This window comes from Lissotriton helveticus, chromosome 6 (genome assembly GCF_964261635.1).
Source record: "Lissotriton helveticus chromosome 6, aLisHel1.1, whole genome shotgun sequence".
In the NCBI taxonomy this organism is placed as follows: Eukaryota; Metazoa; Chordata; class Amphibia; order Caudata; family Salamandridae; genus Lissotriton; species Lissotriton helveticus.
This window is the reverse complement of record NC_136067.1, coordinates 323852624-323876654: the sequence shown is the minus strand read 5'-3', so window position 1 is coordinate 323876654 and position 24031 is coordinate 323852624.

Genomic DNA, 24031 nt, shown 5'->3' with positions numbered 1-24031 from the left:
AGGTCCCCGGGCTTGGTGAGTAGTAGTAGTAGTACATTTACTACTCTGTTTTATCCTGCTCTGTTATTTGCAAATCTTTGTTCTTTACCAAGAGCAATAATGCTGCCGATTACATTGAGGTAAATTATATTTCAAAATCTTCTATGCATTTCATTTTCAGGTGCACTGCTCTCCTTCTCAGTAGCCTTGCTTGCTACTATGCTTCTTTGTTTTGTATGTTGTGTTCAGAAGCATTTCATTGGCCTGAGAAATTATGTATGAGTGTACTGTAAAGAAAAGAACTGCGTAATGCTAGACAGTAAGGGTCATATTTTCAATTACCGGCGCATCCCTGCAAAGTAGCAGGGATGCGGCAGTAATTGTGTGCCATGCCACCACCACCCATTGGCCCAAAACGTCACAGAAGCCTTACGCATCTGTGCCGTAAAGGCAGCGCATTGCTGGAGTTGCGTGCCAACGATGGCGCAGCTCCAGCAATGCTCTGGGGTACCCTATCTCCCCAATGCTGCATCAAGCCGTACGTCGGCTTCAAGCGCGCAGGGTTTGAGTCATGCATCATTGTCCTAAAAGTGACTGATTGACATCTTGTAGATTTCCCTCAGCCACTTTTAGGATTCGTTCCTGCGCAGGTACGCCCTCCCTTGCGCCGGAACGCCCCCTGATGGCGCAGGGCTTTACAACGTGATGCATCGCCCATATGCCCATATGTGGTTTTTTTTTTAATATATACGCCGCACCAACACCATGGCGAGTCTTTTGTTCTGCCGCTGCGTCAGAAAAGGCACGCAACAATGGAGGAAAATCAGCCGCAACTTCCGCAAGGGACTTATAAATCAGCCCCAACAGACTGAAGTCCAGTCCTTCCTTTAGACAGTCACATGGCTATCAGAAGAAATAGTGGCGGTGGTGGCGGGTGGATTGATAGTTTGAGTATTCACTGATCTGCAAGCAGGATGGACTTTGTCTGTCACGTGTTGCGCACTGCTGCCTGCAGTGCCAGGCCTAGGCAAACCTCTTTAGTAGTCTGTTTTTTGAGTTACATAGGAACTTTCTAAGTCAACGTTCCGCAAATCAGGCAATACGAATAACGTAGTATACCACATGAGATAGATCCCGTGGAATAGTTGTCTATCTATTTGCTATTTTTCCAAAATATGTTGTTATTGTTCTTTTCAAATGTTTGATTTGGTTGAAAAATCTCATCCATGTTTTCTGGTTTTTCTTTCTTTCATGTTGTACATCAGCTCCCCCAAGGGCAAGAGGACACAGGAGGAGGGTGCTGAGGATGCAGGCCAGGATCGGGCAGGCGAGGGCTCCTTTGCTGGCCCCAGTAAGTTTACATTTTAATAAACAGTACCTATTTTTTCCTAGCGTTCCTCATTCGATTTTTTCTAAATCGTCTTTGATCTTCTTGTAGACTGGATATAAATTCTTATCCTGCCTCGAATATGACTCCCTGTGGTATTACTAGACTATTCTTATTAGTCTGTCTGTGTAGCTAACTAAGATTGGACATTTGGCAATTCCATTGGACTCCCATTATATTCAGCAATACCTCTATGCACTGTCTCCTTACTGACTAGATAGTGTGGCAGAGTCATTCAGCTCCCGAAGTCACCGATTATAGATCCCCAATGATCTCTAGATTATCGTACGCAGGACAAGAGAGTAGTACGGAGTCACAGCACAGTCAAGAAGTGTCAGAGGCACTCATGCTTGCAAAAATTCCAAAACCTTTAGCTCATCCACTCTAGTCTAGAGGAACAAAAACCACAGAGTCTATTTAAGTGTAAAAGCTTTATTAAAAGTAAACACATTTATTAAAATCTACTTTGTCATAAAACTATTTAACTGTAAACGGAAAAGTGGTTAGTGCTGACGATTAATTGGACACATTTCTTGTGGTCGAGCCGAACTCTCACCTAGTTTGAACTTGATCCTGGTCGTGTTCTTAGGACTCAGGAGTCAAGCTTCTGTCTGTTAGGAGAAAAAGTGGTGCGTGTTAAAAATCAAAAGCAAGCATTCATCAGTTGTGCATAAAAGTGCAGCAAGACAACAGCCTTCCCTGGAAAATGGGACATTTTTACTATGGAGTAGACAGTCACAAATTATTACATTGTATTCTGTTTTTTTAACATTTCTCCTAGACCAAATATTATATAGTAGTGAGTGGTGTATTCTAACATTCTTAAATGTACTTTGTAGGTGTAACATCTGGTGACGGGGCCAGCGCGGAGGTGGCTGTGTTGGACTTGGACTCGGAGGCCTCTGGGGAGGAGGCGGCGTTAGAAGAGCTGGTGGCCGTTCCTGTGGGGGATCAAACGGTGGTGGCGGAAACAGGTAAGCTATATATTCCTTACTTATTGAGATTGAAGACTGCATAGTGTGCTTTCTGCACGGGTGTATTACAATTACAAATCAACCAGGTAGTAGCCTCCTCGAAATGTACTTCGACTTAGCTGTGAAGTTTTTGGTGAGAAGAATCCCAATAAGTTCTTAGACGAACGTGATGGATGGGATGAACGAAAAGCGAAAGAAGGGTGTAAGTAAGTGGGACGCGAACTTGTATGATGGCTGGCAAAGAAGAACGATATGTGTTTGCTTGGACCCAGAGGTGGCTGGGAAGGAAAGAATATGGTATGGTGCATGGCTGGGTCAATGATGAAGCAAGGATGGGTGGAAGGACAGCAGCCTGGGTGGGTGAAACAGAAACTGTATGTGTGCGTATACTTTGACTGAATGGATGCCTGGAGCATGGTATTCTCTGACTCTTACATAGCACATGTGTATCTAGAGAGAGTAGATGGTCGCCAGGTGAAGTAAGTGTTACCTTGAAGAGCATGTACCACCGCACCCGCACGTCCGTCCCAGTGCAGGGAAGGCAAGGAAAAGAAATTGTAAATGTGTCCAATACTACCATGAATAGTAGCAGTACTTTGTATTGCGTTTGCATTCACAGCATATATCTGGTTATTACGGTGGACACTCCGTACCTCTCTTAATAACTTTAGTTTACTTGTAGTACGTCATTCATGTGTGGGTGTATCACTGTTCACTCAATATTAAGCAAAGCACCTAAAGTCATCTCATCTGTCATTAAATACGTCCCATGTGAAGTGATAGATAATCAAATTAGTTAGCTTCTTCAGTTTCCTTTTCTAGTACTCATTTGCACTGTAGGCTGAAAGGTAAATTAATTAAGCAGTAGCCCTTGTAACAGAGTATTCTCAGTGCCACCCGTAATAGAAAAGTAATAGCTTCACCACCTGCATGTACTGGACCGGTACAGTAACGCAAGTCTGTCTCCATCATCATGGTGTGCAACTTTTTTTCTCGGGTGCAACTTCACTGTGCTGTGTCCATGTCATTCTGCCGGCTTGCATAAGATAACGTACCCATTTCCCTAAACAAGAGAGAAGAAGAAGAATAAGACTGGTGTACTGTCATAGTCGACTGTAATGGAAGTCCATAGTGGTCGTAGAATTAGTTCATTAAACTACCACTACTGTTAGAGCAAGGATGCAGAAGTGGGAGGTTACATAGATACTGTCCTCAATAGTTATGTACTGTGCTTTCAATTTGCTACTTGTACTCTGTGACCCAACTTTCGGCTCAATCACTTTGTGTTATTAATAAGGAGCATTGGTTACAGACTATGTCTTTCTTTCTTCATATAGTTGCTCCTTCCAAATCAACAACAAGGAGGGAGCAGGCTAGATTGGCCCGGCAACGGAGGCTGGAGGCCACAGTCGCCGAGTATCGGCGGCTGGTGGCCCTGGAGGAGGAGGAGGACACGCAGTCGAGCGGGGCAACATCTTCGACTGTGACCACTGCATCCTCCTCCGTGACTAAGCCAGCGGGACCGAGCCGGGCTAAGAAAGCCGACCGCCACCGCCAAGCAACCGAAATACCAGCTGCCCCCCACAGGAGCTGCAAGGAACGCCAACGCCGCCTACGAGTCCGCATGTCCAACCTGGAGCAGGAGGTCCTGAGGTATAAGAACTTGGTTAAGGGCCTCCGCTCCGAGCTTGCCACCCTCCGCAAGGAGTATGATGCCCATGCCGCATCATGCACCAGCACCAGCACCCTCCAGTAGTGGAGTGTCCCTTGCCCTTTTTTTATAGACTTTTGGGGGGTGGGATTTGGGAGTTGGGATCGTTATGGGACGTTTCAGAGACAATCGTTGGGGTTAGGGTGGGTGAGGGAGATTATTTTGTTAGGGCTAAATAAATATATTTTTCAACTTTATCTGACCATACCTGTTTTTTACTGCTTTTCAGTCTGGTGGGTGGGGGGCGGGGGTGTAACAGTAACTTTGTTTTCCTGAACAGTCGTAGGACTTTAGTAGTACAACCGTCAATCTCTTGTCTACTCCGAAATAATACTCCATTATACTACCTCCCACCAAACGCTTATCTTACCTGTAATTTGTGTTAGAAATTAGGGCTAGGCCCAGGGCTGGCTCCAGGTGAAATGGGGATTAACGTTGTCAATCCTGGGCGGGTGACATTTCCTCATTGCGGTGGTACTAGTGGTGTGACACAGTGGCAGTTGCATGCCTATGGAAAAAAAGAAAACGAAACCTTGTTTGTCCTCCTTACTGTAGCATTACAACGGTAACGGTACGATCGAGAAAATAGCAGGTGACAGTACACTAGAACAGTGCCATAATGTAGCCTAACAAATGGTAAAGTATTTGCTTGCAAGTATAACTAGTACTTGCGTTGAATTTATTTGACATTGGCTACTACTACTAGAAGATATAGTACTGAAGCTGAGTAAGTCTAGAAGATATCCTCGTATTCCTTCACCAGCCTGTTGCTGCTATCACCTTATCCTCCCCAGCAAGTGTGTGGAATTATTGATGTCATTTTAGTCAGACATCAAGCAAAACAACACAGCCCGGGGGAAGAGGGTTAGGGTTTGTAAAATGGATGGGAATGGGGGTTTCTTTTTGGGTAGGTTTTGTTGAGAGAAGAAAAAAAAAGCAGAGCATGGACAAACAATAATTGAAGATACAGAGTTTACAGACAATCTTTGGTTACAAACTAAAGGTAAGCACATGCAGTCACACTCATAGAATAAAAGACAACAATGGATACTGTATCTGTATTGCGTATGTTGTTGGAGTTGTCCTGTTGAAATTGGTAAGTAAGTTGCATGCAGCAAACAATTCCTCTTATTGGCGGCACTCCTCCATTCCAGCTGACGCTTCGTCCATCAATGTGGTGGTGACCACTGACAGAAGAGACACCCTGTCCACTGCCTGCCTGGCGGATGTTGACTGAAACCCGGCCTGTAATTATTGAACGGAAAACAGGAAGTGCTATTACAATACCACTGATAAATAAATAAAAGGTATGTACGCTGTGTGGTTCAAAAAGTGACACTTTGATTTCCCTAATAGACAGTACAATATTTTTGAAATTGCGTGCTCTGTCTGAGTCACCTTTTTAAGGATCAATAAGTATGGCCAAAATATTATAGCGGATCTTTCCCCTCAAGGTGGGTGTACTACTGTGTTTTAGAACAAAATTTGACCTTCCCAGCAATGCTCCCACCAAGACCCTTACTAAAGCCAGTCGCAAAAATGTAGAAGAACCCAATCATATCTCCAAAAACGATGCCTAGCAGAAAAATGGTTACAAAACGTACTTTGAAAGTAACAGTAGGCCCAAATACAGACCGTGGATTGTATTCAAACCACTTGCCTGCAAGCAAAAGTATCCATAGCCAGCATCGCTCCAACAGTGCTCTACAACAACAGAACCGCGTTGCAATAGAACCCCCCTAAACACATGCAATCCTGCTGCTAGGGCTAACCCTAACGAACCCTAACTTACAAAAAGTGCCAAAACTGGTGTTTCCTTATGGATTTTGTCCAACAAACTTCTAGCCGGTATTAGACCTTCCCAGGAATGCCCCAGGCAAGACCCGCCAACCCACCCGCAAAAAAACACCCGACACAACACCACCAAACAGCGAAAAAGCTAAATCTCATACTTACAATGTCTCTCGGCCTTCGGTCCAAACGCGGCGCTGTGCAGCTAGGTCGTCATCATCATCAATCATCATAACTCCTGTTTTCCACCACGGATTTCCTGAAAAGCAAATGCAATCAAGATTAGACTGTCGCAGCAGTGCTTCGACAGAGACCCCGGCCGCAACCCACCCACGAACAGCAGGAAGCCCCCCAAAACGCTACATTGAGCAAGATGTCTGAAGAAATGGCAAAAAAAAGGCTTTTCCTTAAGGATTTTGTCCAAAACACTTCTATCCGGCATTAGACCTTCCCAGGAATGCCCCAGCCAAGACCCGCCAACCCACCCGCAAAAAAACACGCGACAACACCCCCAAACAGCGAAAAAGCTAAATCTCATACTTACAATATCTCTCGGCCTTCGGTCCAAAGTAACGCGCTGTGCAGCTAGGTCATCATCAATCATCATAACTCCTGTTTTCCACCACGGATTTCCTGAAAAGCAAATGCAATCAAGATTAGACTGTCGCAGCAGTGCTTCGACAGAGACCCCGGCCGCAACCCACCCACGAACAGCAGGAAGCCCCCCAAAACGCTACATTGAGCAAGATGTCTGAAGAAATGGCAAAAAAAGGCTGTTCCTTATGGATTTTGTCCAAAACACTTGTATCCGGTATTAGACCTTCCCAGGAATACCCCAGGCAAGACCCGCCAACTCACCCGCAAAAAAACACCCGACACAACACCCCCAAACAGCGAAAAAGCTAAATCTCATACTTACAATGTCTCTCGGCCTTCGGTCCAAACGCGGCGCTGTGCAGCTAGGTCGTCATCATCATCAATCATCATAACTCCTGTTTTCCACCACGGATTTCCTGAAAAGCAAATGCAATCAAGATTAGACTGTCGCAGCAGTGCTTCGACAGAGACCCCGGCCGCAACCCACCCACGAACAGCAGGAAGCCCCCCAAAACGCTACATTGAGCAAGATGTCTGAAGAAATGGCAAAAAAAAGGCTGTTCCTTATGGATTTTGTCCAAGACAATTCTATCCGGTATTAGACCTTCCCAGGAATGCCCCAGGCAAGACCCGCCGGCGCCAACCCACCCGCAAAAAAACACCCGACAACACCCCCAAACAGCGAAAAAGCTAAATCTCATACTTACAATATCTCTCGGCCTTCGTTCCAAATGCGGCGCTGTTCAGCTAGGTCATCATCATCAATCATCATAACTCCTGTTTTCCACCACGGATTACCTGAAAAGCAAATGCAATCAAGATTAGACTGTCGCAGCAGTGCTTCGACAGACACCAAAAATTACACACAAACCCCCGGAACCCCGCCAAAGAGCACCTCAAAGGCAAGCAAGTCAGCAAAAACGGCAAGAAATTTCCACCTCATATTTGGTCCAAAACACTTTTGTCCATTATTAGAGCTTCACAGCAATGGGCCCAAAACCGTCAACTCACCCGCAAAGAAGTACAACACCCCCACAAGTGCTGAGTCTTTCTTCATTGTGCGTAATCCAGCACTCTGCTTGGAGGGAAATCGCAGTCTGGAGGAGGAGGATAGAGGAGCATGTTCTTCAGAACTTGTGAACCTGAGGAATGTAGACTGCGGCACCTTCAAATCAATAAGCAAACAAGTGAAGACAGTTCTGATGATGGTCTTGTTTTTGGGATTAGGTGATTAAAGTTTGAATTAAATTAACTGTGCAAAACAAAGAAAGAGAGACACAAAGCACACAGGAATAAAAGTGAATAAGGACGAAAAAGAAAGTTCTTGATTGATTGTCTCATTTTCAGGGCTCGGTGTCAGGGAATAAGAACAAGATTTCGTCATCATACTCTGCGAATTCAGGCTGGATGAGGTCAGTGGCACCGAACAGAGAAAAAATCCCCTCATCTACGTTGCTGTCCTCCTCGTCTTCATGCGGCGTGCTTTCTCGTACTTTGTAATCTGGTGGTATGAGGTGCTGATTCATCTTGATCATTGTCAGCCGCTCCACATTTTTGGGCGAGAGGCGGCTCCGTTTGGGAGTTACAATGCCACCAGCAGCACTGAAAACACGTTCAGAAGACACACTTGCGAGTGGGCAAGACAAATAGTTTATAGCCAGGTTGAAGAGCTGTGGCCACAATTGTTTTTTGCCATGCCAATACTGCAATGGCTCATCATTAAGGAAGACCTCTGTTGAGTCATTCAGATAGTCCTGCACCATCGACTCAAGGTCATCAACTGTTCCTCCACTTTGCTTACTTTTTGCTGTGCCTGTGACATTTTTTCGAGAACCATACCCCATCAAACTTAGCCAATCCTCCTCCCCAGCCACTGTTAGTGTTGTCATTGTGTGTGGTGCAGATGATCCAGTTGCCGGTGTCTTTAACGGCTGAGAGGTCACTTGTGCCCCAGCCACAGGTGCAGAAGTGGATTCTTGTGACTGCGGATGGCCTGCTGATGCTGATGCTGATGTACTGGCTTCTCCTTCAATAACCTGCCGTTCTTTTTCAAACCTCTTGGCTGACCAGGCTAACCAATGTTTGTACTTTTGAACATCTGCATCAGCGAAAGGAAAGAATGCGTTGTCTGCCAGCGCCTTTTTGTAGCGTGGATCCAGAATAGTAGCACAAATGTAATGCTGATCTGAGTTGATGTTTTGAAGACGTTCATCACCACGTAGGCGATGTAATAATTTCTCAGACAAAATGAAATGTTTTTTTTTTTTTCATCTTTTGCAAACTCAGAAGAAACCGCCATCAGTTGGTGCTCCAGTATGCACAACAATGGGATAGCTTTTCCCAAATTACAGTCCTCCTGGCTGACTGCACGCGTGAAGAACTCAAAAGGACGAAGCATGTCTGTCAGGCTTTTAACTATGTCCCATTGCGCCTTACTCATCCGCAGGTCCTCCTTCTGAGATGTAGCCTCTGTCAAGAAATAGTGATCGAGTACCGTATACTGCTCATGCAGACGCTCAAGCATGTAGAAGGTTGAGTTCCAACGTGTTGCCACCTCCTGGATGAGTGCTTTCACTGGCATTCCACGTTGAAGTAGCAGTCTCCGCAGATGCTTCCGGGCCTTAAAAGAATGGCTGAAATGGTTGCACATTTTGCGGCAGGTGGCCATTACCTCGAACGCTGGACTCTCTTTATCACTCAAGAATTTTTGAACTACCAGGTTGATACAGTGCGCCAAACACGGCACTCTAACATGGTCACCAAGGAACATGGCCTTAACTACATTGGCGCCATTATCCGTGGAAACATAACCAATCTTGCGTTTTAGGGGGGATAGCATTGTCAAGACCTTTTTGTCAAACTCTTCCAAAAGGTTTTCTGCTGTGTGACTTTTCTCCAAGCCAAACATGGCTAGTGTTGCATGTTTCCGAGCAGCTTTGAAAACTTGGTCCGGGTCAACACCTGCGTTTAGCTTTGCTATAACACCTGAAAAAGAGACCCAGTGTGCAGTGATGCACATGTAATCATCGCCTGGGCCACTGGTCCACATGTCTGTTGTCAGATGTATTGTGTGAACAGCACTCTTCTGCAAAGCTGCCCCAATCGCCTGCAGCACATCTTCATGTAGTGCTGGAACCGCAACTCTGGCAAAATAGAACCGGCTCGGAACCTTCCATTTAGGGCAGAGCGTTGCAACTAATTCAAGAAAACCTACCGTTTCTACAAAAGAAAAAGGTAGAAGGTCCACAGCTAGCATTTTAGCCAGCTTAGTGTTATACAGACGCGTCAGTGGGTGGTTGCGTTCATATGGCACGTCTGAAGTAAGCATTGTTCTAATGTTGGCCTGGACCAAGCATTTACGGGCTGATAATGACTTCGTTGACCCAATTTTGCTCGCTGGTGAACTTTTGTGCATTGGTGTCTCACTCGCTCCAACACTCTTAGTGTGCCTCACATTGGGTGTGCTGCTGACAGGGGTACTGGGTGTAAGGGAAGTGTTTGACACGTCTTCTTCCTGCTCGTCAACATCAGATGAAACATCAACGTTTCCTTGATTTTGGCCTTTCTTGATCGCAGCTAGGTGCGCAAACCATTTGACAGCGTGCTTTCTCTCAAGATGACCACTCTGGCCGCCGGTACCATAGTTGGTACCTGACTTACCACGACTAACTGCAAGCTTACAAAGGGTACAAATGGCAAACTTTGGATTTTTGGGACAAACAGTAAAGAAGTCCCAAACTGGGGACTTGAAGTGTCTGTGGGACCTGGAGGAGGCGGCGATACTGGTGGTGGTGGTCATGAAGCTAATGCCAGATGAAGTGGAGGATCTGGATTGCCCAACTTTTGTACGTTTTCCACTTTCACCGCCACTAATTAAGGTCGAGGTTGACGCAGGTCTCTTCTTGCCAGAAAGAAATATGGAAGCGGGACGAGTTGGTGTACTACTTAACTCCAATGATTGTGGTGTTTCCACTGCCTCCTCATCGACAACATCATCATCATCATCATCACGCGCAGCAGCTCTTCGGGCTAGGGTCAAAATGTCTGTTTGCTGCATGCCCGCTGGGGCTGCAGTGACCTTTATGATGACTGGGTCGTCGTTGGCAGAGTCTTCATCAGCAGCAGTATCCGCCACTTCTTGTTGAGCCTCATCACACTCCATAAGTCTGAGACTTTGGACGAGCTTCCTTTTACGCTTAAGTACCTTTGTTGGATCATGGTGTGCCTCACTCTCAGACGGCTGTGGTGCTGGTTCCCAAGTTTGATCCGTATCATCAGAAGGAGGTGTGCTTGAAGAGGATGTAGACACCACCCTTGATCTCTTCCTTGCTAGGGTTGTGGAAGACAATGAAGGATCAGCAGGAGGAGTGGCTTCCTCAAATGATACCTCGCCTTGATTGTCGATTTCCTGATGTGCCCCTACTTCGGGAGGAACAACTATTGTGGGCACTTGTGACCCTCCATGCACCTCTGCTTGCGCATCTCCTTGCGCTGCCTCTCCTTCCACATGTACTTGGGCTTGTACTTGCACATGTGATTGTTGTTGCGGCTGTGGTTGTTCAACACTCGTCAGATGAGCTACAACAACCTGTGTTGATTGAGGGACATTGCTGCTGCTTTCTTGCGATGAGCCAACATCACTGGTCGATGGTGATTGAAGAACTATACTGGCTGCCTCTGCAGCACTCAAGGGCTTGGACTTAAGTTGGCGTGGTGGTGGTGGTGGCACTGAGCCCAATGGAGCGGGGGGGGGGGGTGCTGCCAGCTTGGTCCCCAGCAGATCCCGCTGCTGCTGCTGCAGGCATACTTTTTTTTTTACTCCCAAAAAAAGGGGCGGGCGGCACACCAGTCTCCTTGGTAACTTGCTTCTTCTGCTCCTTACTGGCACCTTTCTTGCTAGAGGAGCTACGGGTTACTTTTTTTGGGGCCATCCTCTTCAGAGCAGGTCAGCAGGCAGCAGTTGCACGAGTTGCAGAGGGTTCTGTGTCCAGACGTGACGTCGCGTGACGTTATGCTGCACACACCGCTGCAGGACTTCTTCCTGGCACTGGTGGTTCTCTTGAGTCTTCTTGTGCACCTAAAAGCAATGGAAGACAGAGGAACATCAGTTCAGTTATACACCCCAAAAATTCGACAAAACACAGAAAAATGAGCACAATCCCATGCCATCCTTGATGTTTACATTGAAGACACCCCACAGAAAGACTACGGACATGCAAGTATGCAACACTCACTACCCCTGGGCATAATGGATGAAAAGTAGGCAAAATAAGTGCAGGCCTCAGACACTGCCTCTCCTCAAAATGGCCCCTTACACCCCAGGCACATGTTGCCTGTACCAGCCAGCACTCAAGATGGCCACCACCACCACCCACATGGCCAGTCCACATCAACAGTACACCCCCAAAAAACAGAAAAACAGCCAGAAATCACCACAATCCAACGCCATCCATGATGTTTACATTAAAGAGAGTGAGACCACACCACAGGCACACTCAGTCCATGCACCACTCACCACCCCTGGGCAAAGGGCCCCACCAGCAGCCCCCCAAAAACGACAAAAAACAATAAAATAAGCACAATCCCAGCCCATCCATGGCCTCAATTATGTTTAAATTCAAGAAGACACCCCACAGAAAGACTAGGCCCATGCAACACTCACCACCCCTGGGCAAAGGGCCCCACCAGCAGGCCCAAAAAAACGACAAAAAACAATAAAATCAGCACAATCCCAGCCCATCCATGGCCTCAATGGTGTTTAAATTCAAGAAGACACCCCTCAGAAACACTAGGCCCATGCAACACTCACTACCCCTGGGCATAATGGATGAAAAGTAGGCAAAATAAGTGCAGGCCTCAGACACTGCCTCTCCTCAAAATGGCCCCTTACACCCCAGGCACATGTTGCCTGTACCAGCCAGCACTCAAGATGGCCACCACCACCACCCACATGGCCAGTCCACATCAACAGTACACCCCCAAAAAACAGAAAAACAGCCAGAAATCACCACAATCCAACGCCATCCATGATGTTTACATTAAAGAGAGTGAGACCACACCACAGGCACACTCAGTCCATGCACCACCCACCACCCCTGGGCAAAAGGCCACACCAGCAGCCCCCCAAAAACGACAAAAAACAATAAAATAAGCCCAATCCCAGCCCATCCATGGCCTCAATTATGTTTAAATTCAAGAAGACACCCCACAGAAAGACTAGGCCCATGCAACACTCACCACCCCTGGGCAAAGGGCCCCACCAGCAGGCCCAAAACAACGACAAAAAACAATAAAATCAGCACAATCCCAGCCCATCCATGGCCTCAATGGTGTTTAAATTCAAGAAGACACCCCTCAGAAACACTAGGCCCATGCAACACTCACTACCCCTGGGCATAATGGATGAAAAGTAGGCAAAATAAGTGCAGGCCTCAGACACTGCCTCTCCTCAAAATGGCCCCTTACACCCCAGGCACATGTTGCCTGTACCAGCCAGCACTCAAGATGGCCACCACCACCACCCACATGGCCAGTCCACATCAACAGTACACCCCCAAAAAACAGAAAAACAGCCAGAAATCACCACAATCCAACGCCATCCATGATGTTTACATTAAAGAGAGTGAGACCACACCACAGGCACACTCAGTCCATGCACCACCCACCACCCCTGGGCAAAAGGCCACACCAGCAGCCCCCCAAAAACGACAAAAAACAATAAAATAAGCCCAATCCCAGCCCATCCATGGCCTCAATTATGTTTAAATTCAAGAAGACACCCCACAGAAAGACTAGGCCCATGCAACACTCACCACCCCTGGGCAAAGGGCCCCACCAGCAGGCCCAAAAAAACGACAAAAAACAATAAAATCAGCACAATCCCAGCCCATCCATGGCCTCAATGGTGTTTAAATTCAAGAAGACACCCCTCAGAAACACTAGGCCCATGCAACACTCACTACCCCTGGGCATAATGGATGAAAAGTAGGCAAAATAAGTGCAGGCCTCAGACACTGCCTCTCCTCAAAATGGCCCCTTACACCCCAGGCACATGTTGCCTGTACCAGCCAGCACTCAAGATGGCCACCACCACCACCCACATGACCAGTCCACATCAACAGTACACCCCCAAAAAACAGAAAAACAGCCAGAAATCACCACAATCCAATGCCATCCATGATGTTTACATTAAAGAGAGTGAGACCACACCACAGGCACACTCAGTCCATGCACCACCACCCCTGGGCAAAAGGCCACACCAGCAGCCCCCCAAAAACGACAAAAAACAATAAAATAAGCACAATCCCAGCCCATCCATGGCCTCTATTATGTTTAAATTCAAGAAGACACCCCACAGAAAGACTAGGCCCATGCAACACTCACCACCCCTGGGCAAAGGGCCCCACCAGCAGGCCCAAAAAAACGACAAAAAACAATAAAATCAGCACAATCCCAGCCCATCCATGGCCTCAATGGTGTTTAAATTCAAGAAGACACCCCTCAAAAACACACTAGGCCCATGCAACACTCACTACCCCTGGGCATAATGGATGAAAAGTAGGCAAAATAAGTGCAGGCCTCAGACACTGCCTCTCCTCAAAATGGCCCCTTACACCCCAAGCACATGTTCCCTGTAGCAGCCAGCACTCAAGATGGCCACCACCACCACCCACATGGCCAGTCCACATCAACAGTACACCCCCAAAAAACAGAAAAACAGCCAGAAATCACCACAATCCAATGCCATCCATGATGTTTACATTAAAGAGAGTGAGACCACACCACAGGCACACTCAGTCCATGCACCACCCACCACCCCTGGGCAAAAGGCCACACCAGCAGCCCCCCAAAAACGACAAAAAACAATAAAATAAGCACAATCCCAGCCCATCCATGGCCTCAATTATGTTTAAATTTAAGAAGACACCCCACAGAAAGACTAGGCCCATGCAACACTCACCACCCCTGGGCAAAGGGCCCCACCAGCAGTCCCAAAAAAAAGACAAAAATCAGCACAATCCCAGCCCATCCATGGCCTAAATGGTGTTTAAATTCAACAAAACAGTTGTATCATGCACCCCTAACCAACCCTGGTCCTACTGGATACTGTGGCTACCCACAATATAATTTATTTAATGTTCTGAAAAAGTTCCAAAATTTTACTTGCAGCAACTGTAATGCCCCAAACAAACTTACTTGTGAAAGTTGATTTCTAATCCAAAAGTGATCCAAAGACAGTCAAAAAGGCCTCAAATCCAAATATCCAGCAGCACCCACAAAAAGTAATCCTTCCAGCTCCAGATCCAAATGAAAGTGACCAGGAGATGGACAAAGCACTGGGAGGAGCCTGCTGGACAGGAACAGGAAGTTGGAGACTGTGGGGCACTTCCTTCCTCCCCCCCCCCAAAATTGACTCCTTGCAAAAAAAAAAAGGCCATGCAAATGTCAACCTGAGGAGTGATTCTGATAAAAATCATAATTTTCTGAAGGTTTATCCTGTTTGCTGGTGATTTTCTTGTGCGAAATTGCAAAATCTCTATTTTGCAAGTGCGAGATTGTTCCTTTCCGCCGCAACTACGTGTTCGCAATTGCGAACTCTCGCGAGGTGTGCTGTGCAAGGTGGCAAGCCGCGAGTACGTATTCGCGGGCGACAAACTCCCGCGGGAACACGCAGCAAGATCTAAAATGGCGCGTCACTCGCAAAGAAAAACAACTCGGCAAACGCTAAAATGACGGAAAGTGAACGCCGTGCACCACGCCGCGCGCCGCAACCAAGCAAAAAATCCGCCGCGAGCGGATTCACGGATTTTCGACAAATTCGCGAGCGTTCGCGGATTGCGGATTTGCCGAAAATCCGAAAAATCCGCGAGCGGAGCGGATTTTACGCCCATGCTTACCTAGGAGGTATCCCTCAACAAATTCCCCTGCTGTCAGCCGTGCATAGATGCCGCTGTTCTGAAATATGAAGGAGTCGTGGGTACTCCCTGGAAATTTTGCCACAAGGTCAGTGATGGCGCACTTGGCATTGCAGATCACCTGCACATTGATGGTGTGGGTGGACTTCCGATTCCTGTATATATATTCAGTGGCAGCAGGGGGACAAATGGGAATGTGCGTGCCATCAATGCAGACAATGATATTGGGGAATCGCGCCATCTGGTAAAAGTCAGATTTTGTTTGGACCAGTTCAGCATGAACTGCAGGAAAAGTTATATAATGCTCCATCCTCTGTAACATGGCGTCAAGGAATTTTTGGGAAAAGCGTGACAGGCTGCTCTGGGTCACCCCACCTACCGCAGCAACCACGCCTGGTAGCTCCCAGATGCAAGCAGGTGTAGGCTGCACAGCACCTGCACGTGGGGTGGAATAGCGTGTGCCCTTGGGGTAGTGTGCTCCAACAGTGGTTGGAGGTCCCTGATGAGGTCCAAGATGGTGCCTGGGGCCAACCTGTACCTCTGGAGTATCTCTGCCTCTGTGAGCATGAACAAGGTGACCCTCTGTCTGTATACCTGCTCCTCTCTCTGCCATTCCCTCTCTCCTTCCTCCTGTAGCCGTAGCCGTCTTGCAATGACATAAAATGCCGCCATTGTGCAAAAAGAATTGCATTTTGGGTCCTTTTTTATAGCCTGCACCTGGTTACCACCTGATAACAATCCAAGGTAAATACCGACTCTTAAATACCGAATTTCAAGCAAATTCGGTATTTAAGAGCTTACCTACATCTCAATATTTAATTTTACCACTTCTTATTTACCGATTGGGTATTTTACCGATTCGGTAACTTTACCGATTCTGTAAATTTACCGATTCGCAATCCGTTGCGATTCGGTAAAGTTACCGATTCGGTAAATTTTCCGATTCGGAATGTTTACCCGATTCGGTAACTTTACCGATTCGGTAAATTTACCGAATCGGACGATTTTCGGTCTCCTACGTCCCAAATGCTCAATACCGGTCGGTAATGGCCGAAAATACCGATTATCGGCCGTTACCGACCGGTAAAGGGCTACCTACATCTGGCCCTAAGAGTGTGCTATAAGAAAGCAACCAAATCTCGTTCCGAAGAAATATTGAAAGAACGCTGGGAAAATCTTGCTAATGCTGCACTACTTAAGGATGTAACTGGATTCTGGAGTGAAGTTAAAGAAATTAGGTCTATGGACTCGAATATCACCCCAATAAGTTGTAATATACCTAGGGAACTTTGGGAGGAGCACTTTGCTAGAATCTATACTGCTCCCTCAACGGTTTCCAGCAATCATACATGCTCCCCAGTATTACAGTTTGCCATAACTATTTCTGAAGTCGGGGATGCCATAAATCAAAGCACAGGGAACAAAGCCCCGGGCCCGGATGTGTTATCCATTGATCTTATAAAACACAAACCTGAGTTTTAGGGCTCCCCTCTTATATAATGTTTTTAACAACTTGACTAATACAGCTATTCCGAATACCTGGTCGACCAGTATCATAGTGCCCATTTTCAAAAAGGGCGACAGATCCAACCCCAGCTGCTACCGCCCAATTTCTTTGATAGATAACACTTTGAAGATCCTGGGCAGGGTTGTCTTTAATAAGATCAGGAATTGGGCTGAAGACAACCAAATCTTAAATTGTTGTCAGCTGGCTTTTAGAAGCAATGTTGGCACTGTGGAACAGTGTTTGAATTTGAACCTTATTTTGGGCAAATACACGATTGCCCAAAAAAGTTCCACTATACTTGGGATTCATGGACTTAACCTCAGCCTTTGATTTTGTTAATAGATCGCGTCTATGGGAGATCCTTTTAAAATATGGGTTGGATGAGGCTTTGGTTTATTTTTTGGCGTATTTGCACAGGGACCTAGGCATGGGTGAGGATATGTAATGACGGGGAGGTTTATTGGGACATCGCTATTGGCAGAGGAGTCAGACAAGGTTGTGTTCTGGCCCCTCTACTTTTCATTCTCTATATAAATGAATTAAACAACTCCCTGTCCAAACTGATCAGTGATGTACCCAAAATTAATGGTAAATTATTCCCCGCCCTCCTAAATGCAGATGATGCGGTCCTTATGGGCCGCACACCCAACGCACTTCGCACTTTAGTCACTGGATTTGTATCTTTTATGGCCAATCTGGACCTTCTTACGAATTTTTAAAAATCCTATATAAAGACTTGTGGGCCAAAAAAGCATTGCATTAAGTACATAACAGCGGGCAGCGAATCATTAGCATGCACAAGCACTTTCCCTTACCTGGGCCTAGTTTTTGCGGACTCTGGCTCTTGGCAAGCCCATGTGGCCCACAGCAGAACCAAACTCTCTAAAGCAGTTAATTCCATCATTAGCCTCAGGCAACCAAAACAGACTGAGGTGGTTCTACCGTTGATTCAGATTTACAAATCACAATGCGTACCAACAGCCACTTATGGTGCCGAAGTTTGGGGGTATGTGAACTGTAGCGGAATCCAAGTAGAAGAGAATAGGTTCTGTAGAAAAATCCTCGGGGCTCAAATTTCCTCCCCAACTTACATATGCCATAAGGAACTGAATTTATATTATGTAGAGGATTTTATCAGGTCTTGCCCAGCTTTATTTTGGATAAAACTATGGCAGAATCCCGCTGCTATTTTAACTAGAGAAATAATTATTGATTGTCTCAAGTGTGACAAAGGTGGTAGCATACCCTGGCTTACGGCAGTAAAAGATAGCTTAGCCAGTATAAAGCTGGAGCACATATTCACACGCCCATCAACAATGAAAGGCATAAACATTAAATCTGTTAGACTATCACAAAGAAAGACAGACTACTGAGCATCACAAACCATCAATAATTAGATACATGCCCCTATTGAAAAGGAATAAGCAGTCAAAATCACATGCCAAAGCAATATCTCAGGAAAAGCATGGGGCGGTGGAAAAGGAGTTTTCTTTACCGCCTTAGGGATGGCAGTATAAAATACTCACTCTGCTTTCCGATAGGATATAACAGCAACCTCGAGCAGCTGAACTGCCCCTGCGGTTTTGGCGGCAAGCAAACAGTGTTACATTTTTTACTCTTTTGTAAATATTATATAAGATATACAAAACAGTATTTAATCCCTTACTTTAAGGCATGGGCTATCATGGATTTTGAACAAGACTACTCTGAAATCCTCAAACTGGGAAGTGACGATCTGATTCTCCGTGTAAGCACGTTTTTACTAGCTGCGGTACGCTCGCGTGCTTCCATGAGTGAATTTTAATACGTCACGAACCCTGTAATATCATCTAGAGCAACTCCCTTTCCACTCTTGCTTCACGATAGTTATTAATACTATCTATAACTAACACGCTGATGATGTTGCTAGCATTAAGAGGTTTAAAAAAGGGGGTTTAGTTCAATTACATTCGTATCCTGACGACTGATTGCTTATCATTGCATTTTATTTTGTAATATACTGCTGACTTTGCACAATTGACCCAAACGCCATCTTGCACAATGATATCAATGCTGCTAGTATTGTTTGATTTATTGCTCATTTTCGCACTTTATCTGCAACATAATGCACAATTGATCTAAAACGCTATTTGCACCTTATTATCAATGCTGCTAGTTTGTATAGGCCCATCCAACATTTTAAAGTTTTTAACAGTGTAAACTTGTATTCGTATTGGAAGATATATACATACAAATGTTTAATATTTATAATGTATTTTTTGAATATTTCTTTGGTGGTGATGAATTGTGTTTTTATGGATATCTTTATCCGAATAAAGATCATTTTACTCCTGAATATTCTACCCAGGGAAGGAAGGATATAAAATCTACCTTGATAACCATCGGAAAAAATCTCAAAAACGTTGTTTACAAAAAAGTGTCAACGTGCTCCTACTACTAGATGTTTCCTCTGCCTTGGAAACTGGATCAATTCAGCTTAATACAAAGATCGAAGGACTGTGAAATTCAGGATGCCGTCTTGGACTGGATTTTAACCGCCAACGATAAAGATCCAGATGTCTTTTTCTGCCTTGCTGCTGTGCTCCATTGAACGCAGTGACTAATGTTCCAATGGGTTCCAACCGTGTTCCTCTGTTAGTTAATGGACACTTCAGTCCTCTTTCGAACGTTAACAAACCCATCAATCTTACCTGGTACCTCTATGCTGACATTTCTCAAATAATCCTAAGGGTTGAAAATCACTGAGACCTGGAGTCATGTTCCTTAGGCCAGTGCCTGAAAGCAGTTGAGCACTGGATGCTACGTAACCACCTTAATCTTAACTAATCAAAAACAGGGATTCTCATGTGTGGAGATAGACAAAGTATCATCCACCTGCACCTGGCAGAGGAACCCAAGCACCTTCCAACTACCTCGATAGAAGTGAAAAACCTGAATGTGATCATTGCTCCAACCTGTCCTTAGCTTCACAGGTAAACCAAGTGATAAAATGTGCCTTCTACACCATACAAACTCTGGATGCAGATATGGGATTCTCTCATAAGGTGAAGGCCACCATGACCTTGGTCCTGTCATATGTACAATGTACTATCAGACAGATGCTTGGAGCACCACTCTACCTGCCCAACATAGATTTCAGAATGTGGCCACTAGACAATTTCTACTTCAATGTATGAGTGACTACATTACTCCAGTCTGCAAATGCTTCCCTCGCTTTGTGTGGACAGACACATCTCATTCAAGGCTCTAAAAAGAACCGAGAGCAATCCCTGGCATCAGATCAATCTTCCTTCAACTCAAAATCGGGCATGCTCCTCTAGAAGGCACACCAAGCCACAGTGGCCCAATATCTGATATCACCTTCATCCAAAAGGTTTTGCATCATCCAAACTTCCTTTTCAGTCCAGCCTCCCGATCTGTGGCACTCACGTACAGTAAAACAATTATAATCCACAGCCACTTTGAATTTATTACAAGTATTACAGTGCTTTAAATGGGCTGGTACTGTCTGGGTCGGAGTACCAGCACTTTTCTATTTTGAGAGGGAGAGTACCGGCACTTCTCAAGACAGACGTAATACTTTTAATTGGAAAGTAGCTGCACTACTCAGGAACAAGCATGTAATCTGGCACTTCTATTTTCCTATTTCAAGCACTGAAGTATTACAAAAAGGATCATTAGACATTGTCTCAGATGCACCAGGTATCAGCTGAAACACATTTAACTTTCTTAATATAGACGGTGATGAGAAGCTAGACATGCTTTTCTGAAATTGATGAATGCAGAAGTGGCAAACACACCTAACCAAATAGCGAATTACTTGAAGTGGGTGCTTTTTGGCAGCCAGGCTGTGCTGCTTTAGGTGTGTTCTACTTTGGGAAATACGTGTTGCCCAGGATTTCTTTATAGGCAGGCTGAGCTGGGCACATATGTAACATTTGTAGTCAGACGTACCTTCTGAAACGTCTAGAAACTCTCTAACAGTCTAACAGATGTGCCTGGAGGGCAGTGCAGTCAAAAGTTAAACTCGAGTACTGTGTCGTCCAAGGGAACTTTGACTGTATAACGGTGATAAGAGAGAATGCACAACCTTATTTTTTTAGATGACAAGAAAACCATGAATTCAAGTGAGCAAAGAGATACAAAATGTAAAGCCTCTCAAATCTAATATAACACTAATCTTCAGGCTGGGCTATTTGTGTTGTGAGTTGGATAGACAGAGGATTTAGATAAAGTAATAAGAGGGCAGTGACAAACAGCTGAATCCTGCCACGATGAAACCATTGTTTCCGTTCTAACAAACTCCACCGACGGCATATTAAAGAATGGGATTTTCTCCGTGAACAGCATTTGACAGGAGATTTTGTAAATGATATTCGATAGTATTCAAATCCTCTAGATTGAAGCCATCTCGCACACAACGAGCGAGGAAATCAACGCGCATATGGCAGATTGACACTGACGCCATTGGCCACATAAAACAAAAAATGCGTGAGGTTATATGGTTGTCAGTATTTTTTACAGTTTTTATTTTGGTGTTTAATGATTATTGCCTGTGAGTATTGCTATCATGACATTTTTCAGTGTGCATGGTTCTGGGCAGTGTTCTGTAGCAAATGCAAACACATCCACCCACTTTTATTCCTGCAAGCATGCTGGCTTGTTGTGTTAATTAAATTTGTGGAGCGCTCGCTCACCAACTGGTTTCTTGGCGCTGGCTGATGCATGTCAAGATCTTCCAAGGTTGGAATGAGTGTGCTTGTTTAAAGAGCCAAGGGCCAGATGTATCATACTTTCATGCAGCTCAGCAAGACACCTTGCTGCGCTTGGTGAAAGGGAGCGGGCGGGAATGCACCATATTTAACATTATATGATGCGTTCCTGTCCTGTCCTTGCACTGGCACACAATGTGCTGCCATGTGCCAATACAGGCAGACTTACGCCATGGTGCAAGCGTGCCTGCGTTACAGACAGGATTGTTTTTGTGCCGGAAGGGACACCTTCCTGTACATAAACAATCCTCAGAGGCACTTTCCTCTTTCTAAGTCTCTTAGAAAGATGAAACCACAAGGAGAAATAAAGATATTTCTCCTCATTGCGAAGCAATTTGCTGCATTCCCAGGTTTACCTGTTTTGGTAAATATGGAAATGTGGCAAAAACCATGGGTGGATGCGTGAGCACACCCAGGCTCCACCCATGCAAGGCCCTCTCCAGGGTGGACTAATGCAAGGCAGCGTTTGGCAATGCCCTTGCATTACTCCAGATTTACCAAGCTACGCAGGACCATGCAAAGTGGCCTTGCGTTGCTTGATAATTCTGACTTAGGGATTGCGTTGCCTTTGCAACTCCCTGCGTGACACAAAGGCTTCACAATCCCTTGATTAATCTGGCCCCAAGTTTTTTAAATAGCATTGACAGAACACAAGTGCGTTTCACCTCGTATAGTTGCAGGGAGTAAGGTCAAGCGTTTGAGGGAAATCGAAGAACTGCTCCCCTGCTTCTGGATTTGATACATTTGGAAAATGCAAGAAAATTTTGTGCTGCAGAATGCAGACCAACGATTAGGATGATCTAGCCACTTGTCTTGAAATGAAGGAGGGGCAAATCCATGAAGTGCTTTGAATGTGATGTAGAGGGCCTTAAAGGGAGTCCTATATTTTTTAATAGGAAGCCGGTAATCATATTTTATTGTTTTACTCATAAATACTTATAGGTTTACATGGTCAAACAAGAGCACAGCAATTCACATGACATTGTGATACTTTTAGTGTTTTTCCTGTGTGTATCTATAGCATACTTTTCATTCAAATATGCATGAAAAGAATGTCATCGATATACACAGGAAAAATAATGAGTATCCTAATGTACTGTGTTTTTGCTTGTTGCTGTGCTTTCACCTGTCCACGTAAGCATATAAGTGTTTGTGAGTCAATCAATAAATTATGTTCACTATATATTAAAATTGTTATTGTAAATTGTATTTATACATCTTTTATCACCACTGATGAGGCGTTGAAGTGCTGAGCGGGAAGTAGCATGCTACTGCGGAACTCAATATTAGAGTCAATAAATAGTAGATTAGTAATACGTTATTTTTTTGTTTGGATTAGTTGTGTTAGGTTTGTGCTCTTGTGTGTTTAGTAAAGTTTAAAGTATTAATTCGTTTTTAGGTCGAGCCTAGAGTCAGCACACATGCGCTGCTCTGGGAGACTTGTTGTTGAGGAGTAGGTAATAGAAGCCCCACCCACTCTCTGCCCATATTTGTCATTGGCTTGTTTCATTGTCCTTCCTAAATGCTGGCTCCTGATTCGTAAATAGGCTTTTTAGTCACTCCTTAGTACCGCATCCTCTTCATTTGTCACCTTCCATGGCGACTGGCCCTTTTACTTCGGTTGTTACAAAGTACCTGTTGTTTAGTCTTTAAGCACTATTTTCTTTATTGTGTTTCTCTCTCTGCGGGCATGATGTGCCTTGCTTACATTCTGTCCTTGGTGCCTTCTTTATACCCCGCCCTTCCTCCCACTCTCCGTGCATTCTGTACCACCCCGCCCTCCATGCCTTCTTTACCCCACCCGCCCTCCCTCCCATTGTCCGTGCCTTCTTTAAAAACTGTTTTCTATGCCTTCTTAACCACCTCCGCCCTCCATCCTGCCCTCCCTCCCTCCCTCCCTCCCGCTGTTCGTGAGGCCTACCATGTGCAATGCAATAGGTCTCTCATTTACGCAAGTTTAAGCTACTGGCATTGTAAATGACAATGCCTTTTATTTATGTTTTTAAATAGTAGTTGCCGTGTGTGCCTATTAGTTGGGTGACATGGCTAAAAGAGGTGGGTGAAGCTTGAGAAGGAGGTTTGGAAATTCACAGTAGTCACAAAGGTTTGGGATGAGTCAGAGAGGAGAGGGATGGGTCAAAACTTGAAGAGAGTATATCTATTTTATTATTTTATTTTTTCAAACAAAAAACTGAAATTAACTTATACATAAATATATACAAATGACAATTGGCAAAGTTTCAGTGGTTGGAGTAGACCCTTCTGTATAAATATCCTTATGTACATAGAAGCAGCAATATTTAAATGATCCGATGTGCACATTTATGTTGCGTGAAGTATGCACATTTTTTTATTCAAATAACTGTAATTAACTTATACATACATATATACACAAAAT